The sequence below is a fragment of the Dermochelys coriacea genome, chromosome 6, assembly GCF_009764565.3.
Source record: "Dermochelys coriacea isolate rDerCor1 chromosome 6, rDerCor1.pri.v4, whole genome shotgun sequence".
NCBI classification, from domain to species: Eukaryota; Metazoa; Chordata; order Testudines; family Dermochelyidae; genus Dermochelys; species Dermochelys coriacea.
In genome coordinates, this window is record NC_050073.1 from 2,126,904 (window position 1) to 2,147,250 (window position 20,347).

The following is a 20,347-nucleotide window of genomic DNA, read 5'->3' on the forward strand; positions in this document are numbered from 1 at the left end:
GCTGAAGCTAAGAGCTATCAAAGCTAACTTAGAGTTTACTTAACTAACTTAAACTTAAAATCAAAACCTAATAAACAAAACTAAGAACAAAAGCTTAGGGAAACCAAGCTTAGCCTAGTCCCCTTGGAAAGAAAGTTCTAAGAAAAACAAGTACAGGCTTTCTCTAGCAAGGTGGGTCACCTCTTTTATAGGGCACAGGTGCCTGAACCCTCCTTTGATGCCCAAACTTCATTTCTCACCCACAAAAATGTTAGGGTACACTTATCCATAGGCTGGTATGTTTGTACATATTGATGTCATGTACATACATATTAATGACATTAGATCATTCACACATATGTTATTTTTGTTTTTCTGTTTATTTTGGTTCTTTTCTTGTGGCGTCCCTGTTAAGTTTGAGGGTACAGACTTGGACTCCCCCTATGCAATTGTGCTGTTATCTATCTATCTATCTATGTGAAATGTTTCAGACGTGTGTGTGTGTTGACTTTTCTATCTGAGTGAAAGGTCCCAAACATAGTAAGCCAACTTTGCTATCTGGGTGAAAGATGCCAGGTACGGATATGCTAACTTTGCCTTAGCTCAATATGTGCCCTGTAGGTTTCTTGCATTACAGCTGAACTTACTTTAATATAAATCTATAAACCTATTATAATAAACCAAATACTTAAACTATATGAAAAGAAAAATACATGCAATCAAGCAGGTTAATCCTATAGGCTACACCCCCCCCCCTTTGATGGGGTGGTTTGCAACAATGAACCCCATCACATAGGGATGGATGTAGGTGGTTAAGTATCTGTGGGGAGATTTTCCCTCGGTCGGGGTGGAGAAAGGGTATTATAAAGATAGTATTTTGGACTCTGGCACATTTCTGGAGTGGGCACCATATATACATATTAATTATCCTTAACATTTGGTGCCCATCTAGGTTTCTGCTTGGGCCTGTTAGATTTATACTGCAGGCATCCTAAAACAAGGAAATTAATCCCAATTGCAGTTCCTTAAATAATAACCCATCCTTTTAATCCAAAATTCTCCCCGGGAGTTGTTGCAGGCTTATCACCCTCATTCATTAATTGGGTAATAACTTGTTTGGCTTTGTCCATATTGTTAGTAATTTGTATGAGATGGATCTCCTTATGAGCCAATAATGACTTTAACTGTAACCCTACTGGGGGAATGTAGACAAGAAAGGTGGGTGTACTTTGGATAGTTAAATCCTGATAGGCTGTGTCAGACTGGATAATGGTGATGTTTTCAAAAGTGGGAATAGGGGGAATAGCTTGATTCCCTATCCAAGTGGGTGGCTTTGGAGTAAAACAGAAATTTGGTTCCATGGCAGAACACTTCACTATTGGTACCTCTTTTGGTTGGTAACCACACAAAATTGTCTATTTCCAGCATAGGTCACCCTCTCCATTGGAGTCTTCCACGTGGTCAGCCTCACCAGGCATGGCAATGATGAATTCCGTAATTTCTCTCCCTGCAGTCCACACAGAACAGTGTCTGTCTCAAACACGTTACACCTACAGAAATACTGAGGCCCTTGTTCAGAGCAATGGGTCATCTGTGGTACTTTCCAGGTCTGAGTTGGAGTGTGATAGACCACCAAGGGAGGTGCATTAACACATTCCCTATAGGTGTCGCCTTGAGGTGACCTATAGAATGTACAGCTACCAATTGCTGTACACATCGTTGTCTGGGTCAAATACTGATCAAGACTGTGAATCAGACATACAGGGATCGTGCCATCATACAACCTTTAGAAAGAGAACAACTGTCTCGGTTGGGATGAGGTGTCAAAGATCCTATCTCTCTCATAACACCCACTGATAAATGCTGGCATGGATCCAAACATGTGGATCGTTCCATTTCCAGTCTTTGAAAACATTTGGGACAGTACCAACATAACAGTTGCTCATTTTTAATTAAGTCGGAAACCTTTCCCAATCGTAAGGATCGTAATGTATCAGTGATTGCATTTACAACATATTCCCCATATGCAGGGCATATAATCTCTCCTTTTCTAAATGTTGATCCCCGTGTTGATCATTGTTTAAAGTGATTAGCTGATTAATTTTATGTTGGGTCTCATTAAATAGTTGGGTAATGTCCTGCATATTATAAACAGTAAATTGCTTTTCCTGTGACAATCCCTTTATTCCCTGTAACATTGGATTGACCATTCGGTTGGCTTCCTCTTGTAACACATAATCTATATGTTTGTGAATTTTCCAAATATTCGCTCAGTTCCAGATCAACACTCCTGAACCAAATAGTCCTGTTAGGGATCCTAAACTTCCAAGAAGATTCAAACTATGCTTTCTCCTAGAAGTATGTGGTTTATGGATTTCATTATCCATCCCCAACAAAAAAATATCTTTCACTTGTTGTTGATAGGCTAAAATCCTATCCACAAGTCATACTGAGAAAAAGGAAGCCACTTTGGTATGCTGACAATAGCTAAATTCTCCTAGATACCAATTAGACAAATTTAACACTACAGGAATATGCATAAACCGAACCTGATTAATTGCTTCCCCTATTATGGGCGTTGTGGTGAGATGACTAGCAAGTCCTGGGTTTATCATTGGACAAATTACATCATTTGGTATTGGATTGTCATAATCATAGTCAATAACCTTAAGATCAAATGTCACATTTAGTACATATCTTTTGCTTCCTGATTTGGTTTGAAAAGTAGCTATAATGAGCACTTCATATTGTCTTTCATCCTCATATTTAAGTTTATATAAGGTTAAACTCCACCCCCCTCCTCCTGTTATCAGAATATTACAAATGGCTTTGTTTCTCCAAGTTCCATAAGGTATTCCGTGTCTCAGGAAAGTTGAATTTGTTGGTGAGGAGGTATAGGTTTACATCCTCCCCCCTTTGAGTTATTATCTAAGCGTCAAATCTTTTTCCAGCCACTGGATGGCAACGAGATTACTCCAACCAATTGATCTTCAAAGGTGAATTCTTCCCCTCTAATTCCCTTAACTTGGTGGATAGAACTGTGGATAAATTTTGGGTTGAGTATAATAGTCCGTCCCTCTTGTGTTGGTATGTTCTGTTTTACATGCTCAGGCAATTGAGCATGACTGTGTCATCTGGTTTCATGAGGTTGTAACAGTTCAATCCCAAATTTGTAATTTTGGCTCAGTCTTACCCTTAGAGCAATGATAAGGGTGTAATAAATTAGAAATATCAATGTCCATTTCATGGTTGCAATCTGCTGGACTCCAGCTGTCACGATTCTGTTGGATGCTGTTCACTTAAGTCCTGAGGAGGAAGTTGCTCCTGCGACCTGAATTATCGATAGAGCTTTAACTGATTAGCATGGTAGATTCTGTCTCTATTACACTTGCTTCCTGTTCTCCTAATCTTATACACTGCTGAACTGAGTTTATCGATGACTTGGAAGGGTCTGGTCCATCGGTTACACAGCCTGTGTTCTGGTGCTTTATATGATAACAGCATCACTCGGTCTCCAACCTCCCATGTATTCTGTCTCTGGTTTTTGTCAAAGTAGGCCTTTGCCTTCTGTCTGGATTTCCCCAATTTAGCAGCTACCTGCAAGTGGACTTGATTTAAATGTTCTTGCAGATTCTGCAGGTAGGTTTCCATATTTATTCCCTCTAATTGAGTGCCACTGGTGTGCCAAATTAAATGTTCTGGTAATCGCATCGTTGGGCCTGTCATCACTTCAAAGAGTGTTTTATCAGAAGCTGCAGCCAGTGTCGCTGTAAATGCCATTAAAATTAGAAGCATGAGAGTGTTCCAGTTACGCCCATTGGCATCTACCAGTTTCCTCAACATTACTTTTATAGTCCGATTGGATCATTCCACCATCCCTGATGACTGTGGTCTGTATGGGATATGTAGTCTCTGCGGGACTCCCATTAATTTGAGGCAGTCCCTAAAGAACTGTCCAGTGAAATGTGATCTCTGGCCCGATTCCACCTCTGCAGGGATCCCCCATTGAGAGAAAACTTGCTCTAATAGGACCTTGGCGGTGGCTTTTGCAGGATTGGCCTTCAGAGGAAATGCCTCAACCCACTTTGAAAAAGGATCAACAATCACTAACAGGTATTGGTTACCTCTTTGAGTCCTTGGTAAAGGACCTACAAAGTCGATCTGCAAAGCCATCCAAGGACTTTTATATACCTGAGATTTTAGTGGCACATTTCTTTTGGATGGAGTTGGATTAGCTTGGGCACATGCCAGACAGTTATCTCAATATTGTTGCACATCCATCCTAAGAAGTGGTCACCATCCCACAGATGCAAGCCGCTGGACTGTTTTGTTTACTCCCTAGTGTCCTCCTGTAGGAGTGTCATGAACCATGTACATCATTTCCCTCTGTAAGTGAGCTGGAACTACCCATACAGGGAAAGGACCTTCTGTATACATGAGAACTCCGTACATTACCTGAAAATGCTGCTCATATCTTCTGTACAAAGGATCTACTGTTAGCAACCCTTCTCCTTCTGTCTTGGAAAGCTCTTGGATTACTCTCACTATGTCTCTAACCGATTTCTGCATCTCTTTTAAATCTGGGATGTCAGCCTGTACAACTTTAGTTGTGGCAATAGGGCATCTGGGACTAGGGGTAGTAATAGAATAATCCTGAACTTTTTTATCCCAGAATTCCCCTGATTGGGCTCCTTCTCTAGCTAATTTATCAGCCTTCCCATTTTCTGGAGTATAGGGTTCTAATTTCCAGTGAGCTTTTATTATTTTTTACTTTAATTGGCCACCCTGGACCAGTGATTGTTACTGCTAACCAGCGCATGTATTTCACCAGCGATGCATACCTAATAGGTGAGCCATCAGAAGATGTGAACCCATTTGTCTCCCAACATGGTAGAAACTCTGTGAGAGAATTGCATACTCATGCAGAACCTGAAAACAGACAAATGCTTTGGTATGTGGTGGTGATGGAGAACGGCACGCAGTACCCCAACACACAAGCCACTGCTGCTAATTCAGCATATTGAGCCAAAGGTGGAATGCATGAATATGCCTTCTCCCAAGGCTCTCCTTTCTCCTCAGGATGAACTGCATAGATTCCAAACCTGGTATAAGGTTTGCCTTGATGGTAATAACTAGAACCATCAACAAAGAAGTGATACCTCTTAATGGAATTTGTTTCCTGGATCAATGGTCGGAAGAGCTTTCTTTTCCCCTCCCCCTTAGATCCAGTTGATCAAGATCGGGACACACATATGGCTCCCCTTGGTACAGTAGGGCAGTTGGTAACAAAGATGGTGTCCTAACAACAGGTTTTACTGCAATACTTTTTCCTTGCAGCAGCAATGCCCAGTGGGCTAGGCGATCATTTGAGACTTGCCCATCTTTTACCTTATTGGACAGTAAGAACTGAAGGGGAGTGTGCGATGAGTGTAATATGATCTGGCTGAGGCCAATTAGAAAAGATAAGTGTTGTGTGTTGCCAACTTGTTGCCAATAGGTACTTTTCACAATTGTCATACTTCAGTTCAACTGATGACATTAAACGCGAGGCATAGGCCACAGGTCTGATTTTCCCATGTCTCCCTTGTGAAGTCACAGCCGCTAACGCATTAACACTTACCGCTACCTCCAGATGATAGCGTATCTCAGGATTTGGAGTGATCAACACCAGAGCCTTGACAATGGCCTGTTTCAGCTGAGATACTGCTTCTGGGTTTTGCTCATTCTATTTCCATTGGACATTTTCAGGGTAAATAGGTCAAATCCCCTGAGATGGGATATTAGATGGATGGGATCTGAGTTACTATAGAAAATTCTTTCCTGGGTATCTGGCTGGTGAATCTTGCCCATATGCTCAGGGTTTAGCTGATTGCCATATTTGGGGTCGGGAAGGAATTTTCCTCCAGGGCAGATTGGAGAGGCCCTGGAGGTTTTTCGCCTTCCTCTGTAGCATGGGGCATGGTTGACTTGAGGGAGGCTTCTCTGCTCCTTGAAGTCTTTGAACCATGATTTAAGGACTTCAATAGCTCAGACATGGGTGAGGTTTTTCATAGGAGTGGGTGGGTGAGATTCTGTGGCCTGCGCTGTACAGGAGGTCGGACTAGATGATCAGAATGGTCCCTTCTGACCTTAGTATCTATGAATCTATGAATCTATGTTTTTGAATGCCCTGGTGACAGAGAAGAGGATCTAGGATCCTTGATATGGATAATGCTAATTGCTGTCCCAGTATAATAAAATTCCTGTGGCGGCCCCCTATCACTGCAGATACTGTGGGTCTCCAGCTTACATCCCTATCTAAAGGGGCTGTGACTATGCTCGGGGCCGGTTGGTGTCATGCCGAGTAATTTGTAGACTATGCAGACAAATAATCTACCGGTTCTCCTTCTATCTCTTCAGAGGCAGCCAACTCTGTAGGAGGAGAGGCTGTGCACTGGAGAGAAGGAAACAAGTTAACGGAGGCCACCAGACAGTTCAAGGGTGCTGGGCTTTGGCCTTCCATCATCAGCTCATTCACTCATGCTCGGAGCTCTCAGATATTCTGTCGTTGAGCCTCAAGCATCTGCTGCACTGTCTTAAACATCATTACAACTGAGTCCTCATCTCTGCGGGGAGGCGGTGACTTGGATCCCTGCAGGCGTGAATTGTTCTGGGCGGCATCTGAAAAGAAAAGAACGCAGTGCCGGGCCCCTGCATGGGGTCCAAAGGTATAACCCTGTCAAGGGGCACACCCACTTGAAGGTCCAGAATTATTACATGGGTTAGGTTCATTTTGCCAACGCCGGTACCTGGGGAATTTAGGAACATCTCGGCCTAACCCTGGGGGGGGGGGGGTCCCTCAATCCTCACGGTGGGATTATCTTGTGGTTCCTGAGGTATTGCAACAGGGGGTCCAAGCCGACCTATTTTAGGGCCTCCCTGAGAATATGCCTTGGCCAGTAATGCTAATGCCACCTTCAAAGAAGTGCTATCATTTATATGCACGTTAACCTTTTCCCGCAAATGGGGAAGAGAGTTATTGACCAACAAACTAACATATAGTGGCTCATCTGTTTCCTCTTTCATGTGACTGTGCCATGCTGCACTGAACCACAGGTGAAACTGATGTGAAGAATCCTGCATCATCTCTACTTGCTTAGCTACCGGATCTAGTGTCTTAATATCTGTAAATGCTACAGGGCAATCAGAATTAGAATGTAAGGATCTTCTCTCCGGTACGGGATCTGGACTTCTATCTGAGTTTGAATTTATAATTTCTCTGTTTTGACTTCTCCTATCCAAATCCACATTTCCCTCATCAGAGCTATCAGAGCTTTCCTCTGGAAATAATCCTCGATGAGCAGGGTAACTTTCCATAAAGCCTCTACATCCTACACTCAAGGCATCTCCAAACTGACGCTGGACATCTCTCAGTCCATTAAGATCTGGTGTTGGGGTATGTAAGGGTTACATAAAGACCTGGGTGACTGCTACCATGGTAATAGGGAGTATGGCACAGGCAAGCAGTATTTCTTTGCTTGCTAGATGGAGTGAAACATGGCCCTCCTGGTGTGATGTCACCCTGCACCCTGCACCTATTCCCCAGCTGCCCCTCCCCAGAGGTGGCTTCATCTCAGTGCTGATTGAGCACTTTGGGGTCCTTGGTCACTGAAGTAACCTGAATGTGTCTCCTGTTAGGCCTGTTGTAGTACAGTATCCACCAGTAGGGGGCAGTGCTTCTCCACGCATCTCCAGTCCCCATGAGCAGCTCATTTCCCCTCAATTCCTTCTGTAGGTGCAATGCTCTGACTCATGGTAGGAGTCTAGGGAGGCTTTATGATTATCCCCTCCCAATGCTGGGGAGAGAACCCAGGAGTCCTGGCTCCCAGACCCACCACTCTGACCCACCACACCCCAGTCCCTGCCCTGAGCCGGGGATAGAACCCAGGAGGAGCTGAAGCTGGAGACTGTGGAGTCCCAGCTAGAACTGGGCAAAAATTTTCATCAAAAAATACAGATTCAAGTTGACAGAAGAAATTGAGCGAGTTTGCGTCAACTTCAGAAAATTGTTTCTCACTCTGCCAAAATGGTCAAAAAAATTGAAACTTTTTGATATTTCAATTCCAATCAGAATGTCCTGTTTATTTTAAAACCCTCAAAGCATTTTATTTGACTGAACGTGATATTTTTTATGTGCTTTCACTTTGCCAAAAAATTGATTTTGTTTCCGGGTTAAGCCAAAATGAAATCCCCGCCCCGACCCCGAGTTTTTGGTGTCTCTCCAAGTCATTCAGTTTCTGGAGGATTTGGTGTAGGGAAGGACCGAGGGGCTACAGTGGATCATAAATTGAATGAGTCAAGACCATGATGCAGTTGCAAAAAAGGCTTTAGGAAAGATGTGGACACACTAAAGGGAGTCCAGAGGAGAGCAATAAAAATGAGAAAAGATTTAGAAAACCTGACCTGTGAGGAAAAGTTAAAAAACTGAACATATTTAGTCTTGAGAAAAGAAGGGGGACTCGAGAACAGTCTTTAAATATGTTCAGGGCTGGTATAAAGAGGCCGGGGATCAACTGTTCAGGTAGGACAAGAAGTAACGGAGTTAATTGGCAGGAAGGGAGATTTAGGTTAGAAAAGAGCAGGAAAAACTTTGATCAGCAGCACAGAAAAAGCCCCTTCCCTGCATTTCTACCCTTCTGTCGCCTTGTAGGGCTTTGTCTTCTCCCCGTAGGCCCAGCAAGGTCTGATAAGGATTTATGAGCCGCCCCTTGCACAGTTCTGCCCTGATGTCTCTTACAGAGATAGAATCCCAGTCTAATGTGAGGAGCTCAGAGCTCGCTTCAGAGGTTCCATCGCCGCTGGGTTGACCAGCGCTCCCAAGAGCCACCTGTGGGGCTCAAACGTTATCTTACTGGTGGGTGTCCCTAGCAGATAATGCCGGAATAGAATTTCGCTGGATCCAAAGTGGGCCAGGCACTGGGAGCAGCTGCCCGCCAGCAGACACCCCCATTGTTCCTCCATCAGCTGCAGCCGTGCCAGGGTTTAGCCATTATTCACTCTGGCAGATATTAAGCTTTTCGCCCATGGAACCTCGGCACGTGTCCTGATCTCCTGCTTTTTGCCTAGCTTCCATAAGGGCAGCCGCAGCTGAGCGAGTCCTGGCTAGTCTCCTTCCGATGGCACCTCCTGGCTTGGATATGTATGATTCAGAAGGAGAATGGAATGGGGAATGAATGGTTCAAATCTGGGGCTTTGGAAATGAAGCTGGATTCGTGGACAAAATCAGGAGACGGGGCTCTACTGTCTCCTGGACTCTACCAGGTAGGGTTCCTGATTCTGGTTGGCCATATTTCTGGAGGTTTCATCACATGACAGAATCTTTAATGAAAGATTAATCTTTTATTCCTGGACGTACCCTGCCCCCCATCATTCCCCCCCACCTCCCTGGTACTCACATTAGAGACAAACACCTCCGTCTGACTGTTTTCCAGCATCTGCTCCTGTTCTTTGTCCAACCCCACACCACTGTCGGCTGCCTAGAGAGTAAAGGACTGGGTCAGCTCCCTTCTCTCCCTCTAAATCCAAGTGAACCTCACAGAGCCAGGTGTAGAACCCAGCATTCATCAGTCCCAACACCCCCTGCTCCAACCTACTTCCCTCCCCTCCTGGAGTTTGGAATAGAACCCAGGAGTCCTGGCTCGAAGCCGTCCCTGCTCTATCCCACCATACCCCGCTCCTCTCTGCATCCGAGAATAGAACCCAGGAGTTCTAATCCTTAACCCCTATGCTGCGATGTGCAGTGAGTTTTCCAGTTGCTTTGTTGATTGAGTGAAACCCGGCCTGACTTGTTTTTTGTAATAACAAATGACAAATAAAGCACTTTTAAAAACATCCCGTGTTGTAAAAGGTTTGATTCTCCTGTGATCGGCGCATGTGTCTCCTGGTGTGCAAAAATTGTTCCCCAGCTGCTCTGCCCCACCGGTGGCTGCATCTCAGCACTGGGCGAGCCCTCCTGGTGTGATGACACCTTGTGGCTGTTCCCCAGCTGCCTCTCCCCAGAGGTGGCCGCATCTCAGTGCTGGGTGGGTACTTCAGGGTTGTTCATCACTGAAGTAACCTGAATGTGTCTCCTGTTAGGCCTGCTGTAATATATATCCACCAGAAGGGGGCAATGCTTCTCCATGAATCTCCAGTCCCCGGGAGCTGCTCCTTTTACATCAGTTCCTTCTGTATGTGCAGTCGTCTGACTCAGTGTAGGAGTCTAGGGAGGCTTTATGATTATCCCCTCCCAGAGCTGGGGATAGAACCCAGGAGTCCTGGCTCCAGCCCCCCAGCTCTAACCCACTTGGCCCCACTCCCCTCCCAGAGCTCGGCTAGAATCTGGGTAGGCCTGGGCTTGGGGAGCTCAGACTCCTGGCCTTAACTGGGCAAAATTTTTTGAATTTTTTTTTTAAATGCAGATTCAAGTTGACGGAGAAATTTTGAAAATTTGTTTCAATTTCGATAAATTGTTTTCGTCCCCGTCCCTAAAATGGTCCAAAATTTTGAAACATTTTGATCTTTCAATTCCAGTCAAAATCATCTATTTTATTTTTTAAATCCCGCCACCTTGAAGCATTTCATTTGACCCAACATGATTTTCCCCTGTGTTCTCACTTTGCCAATCAAACAACTGATTTTTCTTTCTTTTCAGGTTCACCCAAAACTAAAATTTTCCCCCTGAGTGTTTGGCAGAGCCAGCCAACCGCATGAAAATCAGGTTTTCACATCACTCCAATCATTCAGTTTGAGGAGGATTTAGTGTCGGGAAGGACTTGGAGGCTACAGAGAATCACAAATTGAATATGAGTCAAGAGCGTGATGCAGGTGAGAAAAAAGTGAATTTTCTGGTGTGCACAAACAGGAGTGTCGTACTTAAGATGTGGGAGGTAATTTTCCTGCTCTACTCAGAACTGGTGAGGCCTTCACTGGAGAACTGTGCCCAGCTCTGGGAGTTGCACTTTAGGAAAGATGTGGACACCCTGGAGAGAGTCCAGAGGAGAGCAACCAAAATGAGAAAGGTTTAGAAAACCTGACCTGTGAGGAAAGGTTAAAAATCTGGCCATGTTTAGTCTTGAGGAAAGAAGAGGGGACTTGGGAACAGTCTTTAAGTATGTTCATGGCTGGTATAAAGAGGACGGGGATCAATTGTTGTCATTGGCCACAGAAAGCAGGGCAAGAAGCAACAGGTTAAATCTGTAGCCAGAGAGATTTAGGTTAGATAGCACGAAAAACTGGGCTCAGCACAGAAAACTCCCCTTCCCTGCATTTCTACCTGGCTGTCACCTGGTAAGTCCCTATCTTCTCCCCATATGCCCAGTGGGGTCCGATAAGGATTGACAAACCTGTCCCTTGTGCAGTGCTGCCTGATCTCTTTCTCAAGGAGACAGAAACCCAGTCTGAAGCAGGGAGCTCAGACCTCGTTCCACAGGCTCTGTCCCCTCTAGGGTGTGTAATGAGATTTACCCATTACTTTGGGGTACGCTCATCTATTAGGGTTATTCTTTGTGGGGTGTTCTGTACTTCTATCAATGTACTGCTTGTGTCACTTGTCTTCTCCTATGCAGATCTACTTCTCCCTGCTGGAAGTTTCCTCTGAATGGAGCTATCTTGAAGGACCTAGGTTCTTCCAGCCCCTGAATCAGATGAGCACAGAGACACACAAAGACACACACAGCTAGACAGACACACACACACATTGATCAGCACTTCTGAGCTGTCACCCTCATATGCCATGGGCACCACACTGGAATATAGTACACCTGAGCAAGCTGGATCGAGTAGCACTTTCAAGCTTCCACCCTCATATGCCTCAGGTTCAGCACGTCCCTATCCCCACTTTCACATTACAGTTGTTCTAGTAGTAATCCACTTGATGACGAAACCCCACAGGATTTTGGGGCACTTCAGGGGTCTTTAGCTTAGGTACAAGGAGAGTGGCTGTTGAGTGAAATGGGGAGTCAAAAATACCCACGAGAGAGGGGGGCTTCTCACCTCTTCGTGAAGCTTGAATGGATTGGGGTTCCCAGGTGGTGGTGGTAGCTCAGGGTCCGGAGTGCTGGAGACAAACAGAGCCCGCAGCACCATCAGTCAGGAGAAGATGAAGTCCCAATGGAATTGATACAGATTTTGGGTCCAGGCATCAGAACACTTACTTGAACATGTGTAGGGTTTTTTTTTTGTAGAAAAAGAACAATGTTTCAAGGGAGAACACTAGATTTCTTGGTGGGTAAACTGATGATTTAAGGGAGTATATCAAAGTTGTTTTGTTCAGGCTAAACAATAAGAACTGATCATTCCTGGCAATTGGCATTGTCCCTTCGAGGGAGCTCAAAATGCAATTGGGCAGCTTCAGTATTTTGAATACCAATAGAGGATTTATTACTAGAATTGGTCTGATAATTACTGAGTTGGGGGTGTGCAGATGTGGGTTCTTTAACATCTGGAGCAGAGATTTCTCATCATGCAATGCTTTCCTGCTTTTCTGGTCCCAGAGTTCAGTGTGCTTTTTGCCTTGAAATTTCTGTTCTCCATTCTCTATGCTGATTGTGATGCCTCCCTGTCCCATTTTTGATGCAAATGACACAACGGGAGTTTCCTTAATCCTGTCACCCTTGTCCAGAGGGCTTTGGTGTGTCTCCCCCTGCCATTTCATTGTCTTTCTTTCTGAGTAAGTATTTCTTCTGAGCAGTTTAGATTCAAGCAGAGGTGGGGGGGTTGGGTTGGGGGAAAGTTCTTCGTGAGGCAGACAGGCTGGATACTGTTCCCTGGTTTCCCAAAAACACAGAGCTGGTAGGTAACATGTTACAAATGCCCCCTCCAGACTCCTGCTATATATCCACAGAGCATGCAGCAGGGACCAAACATTATCTTAATGGTGAAAATCCCTAGCAGATAATAAAATTGGAGGCCTGACTGGTGGACGAAATCCGGAGGGGAGGGTCTAGCTTGGCCACTGCCCCCTTTTGGAGAGAAGTTTGGGGTGGTGATGAAAAAGCCAGGTGGAGAGATGGGAGCAAGGTTCACGATCAGGGCAGCCACCTGTACCGTCTCCTGGTCTTCACCAGGTAGGGTTGCTGATTCTGGCTGGCTGTATTCCTGGAGGTTTCATTAAAAGACAGAATTTTTAATGAAAGATGAATCTTTCATTCCTGGAAGTTCTAGGAGGGTCCTGGAGGGTTGGCGACCCAACCGCCATGACATCATTGGGGCTTCATTGTCCTGGGCCTTGGAGCTGAGCTGGGATCAGGCCAGACAGAGGGACCCGGGTGACGTTGCCACCTCCGCTGGCTTTGGCTAAATCCCAAACCCGGCCCGGGAGGTGAGACGTGGACATCCTGCTCCCTCCCCCTCCCTCATGCTCGTCTTTTCCTTCCCCCTCGTCTTTCTTCTCTCGCCTCTTTCGCTTTTTTTGCCTCTCTCTGAGAAGAGTCTGGCACAGCTGGGCCAGGCCACATCTTTTGCAGAGATTATGTCATGTGATGAACCCTCCAGGAGTACGTCCTATCAAAATTGGCTACCAAAATGGCCCATTGCTGGGACAAGGTTGCCAGTACCTTGAAATGGCTGGTCAGGGTGGGGTCTGGGGCCTTGTTTCTCCAGCTATGAGGCTACAAGAGTGAGTCAGCAGCTGAATTTTGCTCTCTCTGCTGGTCTTTTCTGTCCCCTTTCATGTGTGTTCATCGTGTTGGGTCTTCTAGGAGACAGGATCAGCCTTTTCCAGCAGCAGCAACATCCCCAACAGGTCCAGCCACGGCTCCTTTCCCTGCAGAGGACAGCTTGTTCCAGCTAGAAAAACAGCAGTCTCTCATACAGGGGGTCCCTTATCAAAATACAAGTTAAAATCCCCCCCAACCTGGGGCTGGATCAGAGAAGCGGGATGGGAAAGGCCCCAAATCCCATAATCCACTTGCCTGAGCCAGCCAGCAGGGGGGCCAAGGTGGAAGCTGACTGTGTGGGGGACACCTGGGCAGGGGCTGGCTGTGGTGGGGGAGACCAGGGTCTGTTGCCCCCTATAGGGGAAAGGCCCCAAGTCCCATTCTCACGCAGCTGAGGCTGCCAGCCCCCTTCCCTCAGGATGGAGTGAAGCTGGCACCCCTAGAGGGGAAAGGCCCTATGTCCCTTTCCAAGCAGCCCCTCAGCTCTGGAGCCGGACAGGAAAGGGAGTTTGGCCGATTGGCGCAGTAAAGGTCTCCATGGCCTACTTCCACTGCAAAGGCTCCCTGTGTTCTTCCTTCTTCTGTGTCTGTCACACAAGGCCACGCAGCTTTTGCCCACTAGGATGCTCTCCCGGTCTCTGGGAGGGGAGTGGGGTCTGGTGGGTTAGGCCGGGGGGGGGGGGAGCCAGGACTCCTGGGTTCTATCACGGGCTCCCTGACAGTGACCTAGGCCCACCCTCTCCGTGCCTCAATTTCCCCACCTGTAAAACAATCCAGCAGATGATTGTTTCTCTTTGCACAGGGCTCAGCCCTGCTCCGATGTGCCTCTGCCCCCAAACCTGTGTGACCTCTGTGGTCTGAATTCTCATATTCTCCACTGGGAGGGGTGGGAGCTGCGGCGGGCTGTCTGATGGGGTGACTTCTGGCCACATCCTGGTGCCGCCTCTGCTCACGTGCTTACCGGCAGCTCGTGACTCATGAGGCCAGTAAGAGCCAGGCCCCAGGAGCCCACACAATTTTCCCTGCACCTGCGGCCAGTCCTGGCCCCACGCATGGCTGGGGGCTTTGATGTCGACTGCGAGGCCCCTTTCGAAATGGCAAGGAAATGGCCATGCCCTGACGGGTCCCCACCGCTCCACCCCAGAGACAGCTGCATCTCACACATCCTTGGATGGGGAATGGCGTGTGGCTGTTGGGTTAAGATAGGAGCCGGCACCTCTAGAGAGGAAAGGGCCCATTCCCCACCTGACTCAGTCAATGCCCTGCCCTGGGGCCAGATTAACCCCTGCCAGCATCTCAGAAAGACCCAGTCATCTCTTCCCCCATGTTCCGACCGCATTTAACCTGTCAGTGCCCTGACCCATGTAGAAAAGACATGAGAAAGGGGGGAACACAGAACCACTGGCATGGGAGGAGAGGAAATGGGGCACACAGAGCCCATGGCATGGGGTGAGGGGGAATGGGGGCACACTGAACCTGTCGCATGGGGCTGCACAGAGCTCCTGGCATGGGGGAGGGGAGTGGGAGGCACACAGAGCCCCTGGCATGTCAGGAGCGGGGACACACAGAGCCCCTGACATGGGGGAAGGGAGTGGGGGGCTCACAGAGCCCCTCGCATGGGGGATGGGGGAATGGGGGCTTACAGAGCCCCTGGCATGGGCTGTAGCCTTCTTGGCCTGGCTTTAGAGCCTCAAAGCCAGCCCCGGCCTGGGCTCATACTCCCTGGTGCTGATCCACCCCGAGGGATCTGACTTTCTCATACCCATTGCCATCACTGCCAGAGTATGTCCGGCTGAGCAACTGTCACTGAACTGGACTGTTACACAGAGATGTGAATGGGCCACCTTTAGGATGCCACCCTAGTAGAAAACTTTCCCAGTGCCATCCGGCCGTGCGTCGGGCGCCCGGATTAGAAGGGAAGAGGGCTGTTGACCTTTTCTGGGCTTTGTGCTCTGTGTGACTTTGGGTAAATGCAAAGTAAAGGCAGGGAGCCTGCGACCCTGAAAGAGTTTTACTTTCAGTTTCCTATTGGCTCTTTTTCTCCATCGTACAAAGCAAACCAACCTTTCAAAGTCCCGGGAAGTTGGGAGGGTGCTAGCCCACCCACAACTGAAGTCTCTCAGGGAGTTACCCTATGCTGGTTTTGATCACCGTTATCGTGTCCTCATTGATAGGTGCCTGTCTCATCTTTAGAGTTGTCAGTCTGCCCTCCTCTGACATTTCAATAGGGACGTGTTGGAACCTCCTGGCACCCTTGCATCTGTCTTTGGTTCCTCCCTGGAATATCTGGTCTGGTAATTTTTTAACACACACATTCCTCATTCACACACAAAACAGAATTGATTTACACAGAGCATTTGAACAGGAACATCAAATTGCAATGCAAGAGAAAAAAACCAATGCATTCTTTTACTTATTTTAACATGCTAAACCTATAACTAAGTGGTGATCCTAAAAGGTCTGTCACTGCCTTGAAATCAGCACAGACACAGATTCTGGCTGATGCATCTCTACCAATGCCCCATTAGGCCATTCCTTTCTGCTTTCAGAAAGGGTGGCTGACAGGATATGGTCAAATCATACACCAAAACACTTAATACATGCTACATTATTATTCTTTATCCTTCATTTTAAATTATACAAAATACAAACATAAAATCCCACTACTACATAGGTATGATCTGATGATCTATGATCATACCTGGCTTAAAGCTTCTCATAGCATAACTGATCCCTATTCCCCTCTTTCCTGGAGAACCAATAACAGACACAAAGGGAAAGCTTTTTTCCCCAATTTAGAAAGTTCTAGCCTTCCCATTGGCTCTTTTGGTCAGGTGCCCACTCCCTTTCCTTTACCTGGGGGACTTTTTTAACCATTTACAGATAAAGCAAACAGAGAACAGCCACCAAGAGGGACTTTATTGCTAACTGCCTAGCTGGGTGTCTATAAAAGGGAGCTACCCCCCCTTCATTTATCACAACAACCTACAAGATGAACATGCACGAAAGGGGCAAGAAAAAAGCAGCAACCACTGACTCTCCCTCCTAGCCTCCCGGCTGGAGAAACACAAGCCAAGGCCTGGCTCCCGTGGGCCATGCCGAGAAGTGGCAAACTGGTCCCAGCGACGGGTGGGTAGTTTTGGTCAGACGTATTCCTGGAGGTTTCATCGCAACATAATCTTTCATTGAAGTTTAACCTTCGATTCCTGGAGGGTTGGCAACCAAAGATGCCTTCTTGGCCAGCTAAGTCCGACTCTTCTCAAGGAGAGGCAGAAAAGACAAGGGGGGAAGGAAAGGAAGAGCATGGGGAGGGGGTGGGAGCAGGAATCCATGTCTCATATACTGGGGTGGGTCTGGGATTCAGCCGGAGGCAGCCAAGGTGGCAACATGACCTGGGTCCCCCTGTCTTGCCTGACCCCAGCTCAGCTCCTAGACCCAGACACTGAAGGACCAATGACTTCATGGTGCAGCCCAGAAGATGGTGCCGGTGGCTCCCATCTGTCCACCTGGCTCTCTTTTCATCCTGGAAATGGGGCAGTGGCCAAAATAGCCCCTGCTCCTGATTTTGTCCACCAATCTGGCCACATTTCCAACCCTCCAGATTTGGTCTGTTCATTCCCCGTTCCATTCTCCTTCTCAATCATGAATATCCAATCCAGGAGGTGCCGCCAGGACTAGGCACGGCTTGTTCAGCCGTGGGTGCCCTTTCAGAAGCTAGGCAAAAAGCAAGGGATCAGGACACCTGCCGAGGTTCCATGGGTAAAAGGCTTAATATCTGCCCTAGCGATTTACGACTAATCCCTGCCATGGGAGCGCTGGTCAACCCAGCGGCGATGGAACCTCTGAAGCGAGCTCTGAGCTCCTCGCACTAGACTGGGATTCTATCTCTGTAAGAGAGATCAGGGCAGAGCTGTGCGAGGGGTGGGCTCATAAATCCTCATCGGACTTCTCCCCTACGGGGAGAAGACAAGGCCCTACAAGGCTAGAGGGTAGAAATGCAGGGAAGGGGCCTTTTCTGTGCTGCTGATCAAAGTTTTTCCTGCTCTCGTCTAACCTAAATCTCCTTTCCTGCCTATTAAACCTGTTACTTCTTGTCCTATCTGAACAGTTGATCCTGGGCCTCTTTATACCAGCCCTGAACATATTTAAAGACTGTTCTCGAGTCCCCCTTCTTTTCTCAAGACTAAACGTGCCCAGTTTTTAACCTTTCCTCACAGGTCAGGTTTTCTAAACCTTTCTCATTTTTGTTGCTCTCCTCTGGACTCTCTCTAGTGTGTCCACATCTTTCCTAAAGCCTTTTTTGCAACTGCATCATGGTCTTGACTCATTGAATTTGTGATCCACTCTAGCCCCTGGTCCTTCCCTACATCAAATCCTCCTCAAATGTAATGACTTAGTGTGATGCCAAAAACTTGGCAGGGGTGATTTCATTTTGGCTTAACCCTCCCACCAAAAAATCAATTTTTTGGCAAAGTGAAAGCCCATAAAAATGTCTTGTGCGGTCAGATAAAATGCTTTGAGGGTTTTAAAAAATAAAACAATCCTGATTGGTGGACAAAAGCGGAGGGGTATTCCGGCCACCACCCCCTTTCAGGGAGCACTTCGGGGTGGGGATGAAGGGAGCCGGGTGGACAGATGGGAGCCATCGGCGCCATCTCCTGGGCTCTACCATGACATCATTGGGCCTTCATTGTCCTGGGCCTTGGAGCTGAACTGGGATTAGTCCAGACAGAGGGACCCGGGTGACTTTGCCACCTCCGCTGGCTTTGGCTAAATCTCAAACCTGGCCCGGGAGGTGAGAAGTGGATGTCCTGCTCCCTCCCTCTCCCTCATGCTAGTCTTTTCCTTCCCCCCTTCTTTCTTTGCTCGCCTCTTTTGCTCTTTTTGCTTCTCTCTGAGAAGAGTCTGGCACCGCTGGAGGTCTTTCATGCGGGTCCCCACATCTGTATCCCAGAGTTCAGAGTGGGGAGGGAACCCTGACATGCTCCATCCCACAAGTGCATCGTGCCCTCGCTCCTCCCCCCTTCCCCGCAGTGCCTCCTGCACGCTGCAAAACAGTTGATCACAGCTGATGAGAGGGAGGGGAATTGCTGATTGGGGAGCTGCTGGTGGGTGTTCAGCACCCTCCATTTTTTCCCCTTGGGTGCTCCAGCCCCGGAGCACCCTCAGAGTCTGGAACTATTCCTGGGGCCATGTTTCTCCAGCTGTGAGGCTACAAGGGAGGGTCAATGCCAGTGACAGCCACTGAGTTTTTCTCTCTCTCTGCTGGTCTTTTCTCTCCACTCTTGTGTGTGTTGGTCTTGTTAGGTCTTCTGGGAGACCAGATCGGCCTTTCACAGCAGCAACATCCCCAGCAGCTCCACCCATGGCTCCCCCCCACCCTCCCCGCCCCAGAGGACAGTTTGTTTCAGCTAGAACCCCACCTCAGTCCTCATCAAAACACAAGGTAAAGTCCCACCCACCCCCAAACTGGGACTGGAGCAGAAGGCGTCCTCTAGAGGGGAAAGGTCCTATATCCCATTCCCCACCCATCTGAGCCAGCCTGTCCCGTGCCCTAGGGCTGGAGTGGAGCCGGCGCCTCCTAGAGGAGAAAGACCACATGTCCTGCTCCCAACCAGCCCCTCAGCTCTGGGGCTGGATCTGGGAAAGGGAATATGGCTTACTGGCACAATAAAGGTCTCCATGGCCTAGTTTCCATTGCAAAGGCTCCCAGTGTCCTTCCTTCTTCTGTGTCTGTCACACAAGGCCACGCAGACTTAACTCACTAGAGTTCCCTCCTCAGCTCTCGGAGGGGAGTAGGCTCTGGTGGGTTGCGGGGGTGGGGGCTAGTAAACAGGACTCCTGGGTTCCATCCTGGGCTCTGGGAGGGGAGTGCAGTCCAGGAAGTAGAGTTGAGCAGCGGGGGACGGGACTGGAAGCCAGGACTCCTGGGTTCTCTCCCCAGCCTCCTGCTTGGCTTACTCATGCCCTCTCCGTGCCTCAATTTCCCCAGCTGTAAAACAATCCAACTGATGCTCATTTGTCTTTGCACAGGGCCCAGCCCTGCTCTGATGTAGCTCTGGCCCCAGAGCTGCGCTGACCTCTGTGGTCTTGATTCTCATGCTCCCCACGGGGAGGGATGGGAGCTGTGGAAGGCTGCCTGCTGGTGGGAGTGGGCTTCTGGCCACATCCTGGTGCTGCCTCTGCTCACGAGTTTACTGGCAGCCCGTGACTCATGTGGCCACAAACAGTTGGGTTTTAGAGGCCACAGCATCCTGCCTTCATCTGCAACCCAGCCCTGGCCCCACACATGGCTGGGGGCTTTGATGTGGACTGCGAGGTCCCCTTTGAAATGGGAAGGAAATGGCCACACCCAGACAGGTCCCCACCGCTCCACCCCAGGGGCAGCTGCACCTTGCACACCCCTTGGGTGGGGAATGGCGTGTGGCTGTTGGGTTAAGATAGGAGCTGGCGCCCCCTAGAGGGGAAAGACCCCATTCCCCACCCCCACTCTGGGGCTGGGTTGGAGCCAGCTCCCCCGAGAGGGGAAAGATCCCTTTCCCCACCCCACTAGAGTCAGTCAGTGCCCCGCCCTGGAGCCAGATTAACCCCTGCCAGCATCTCAGAAGGGCCCAGTCATCTCTTCCCTTGTGTCCCTATGGCATTTAAAATGTCAACACCGTGACCCATGGAGCCCTGTGGTAGGAAGAAAA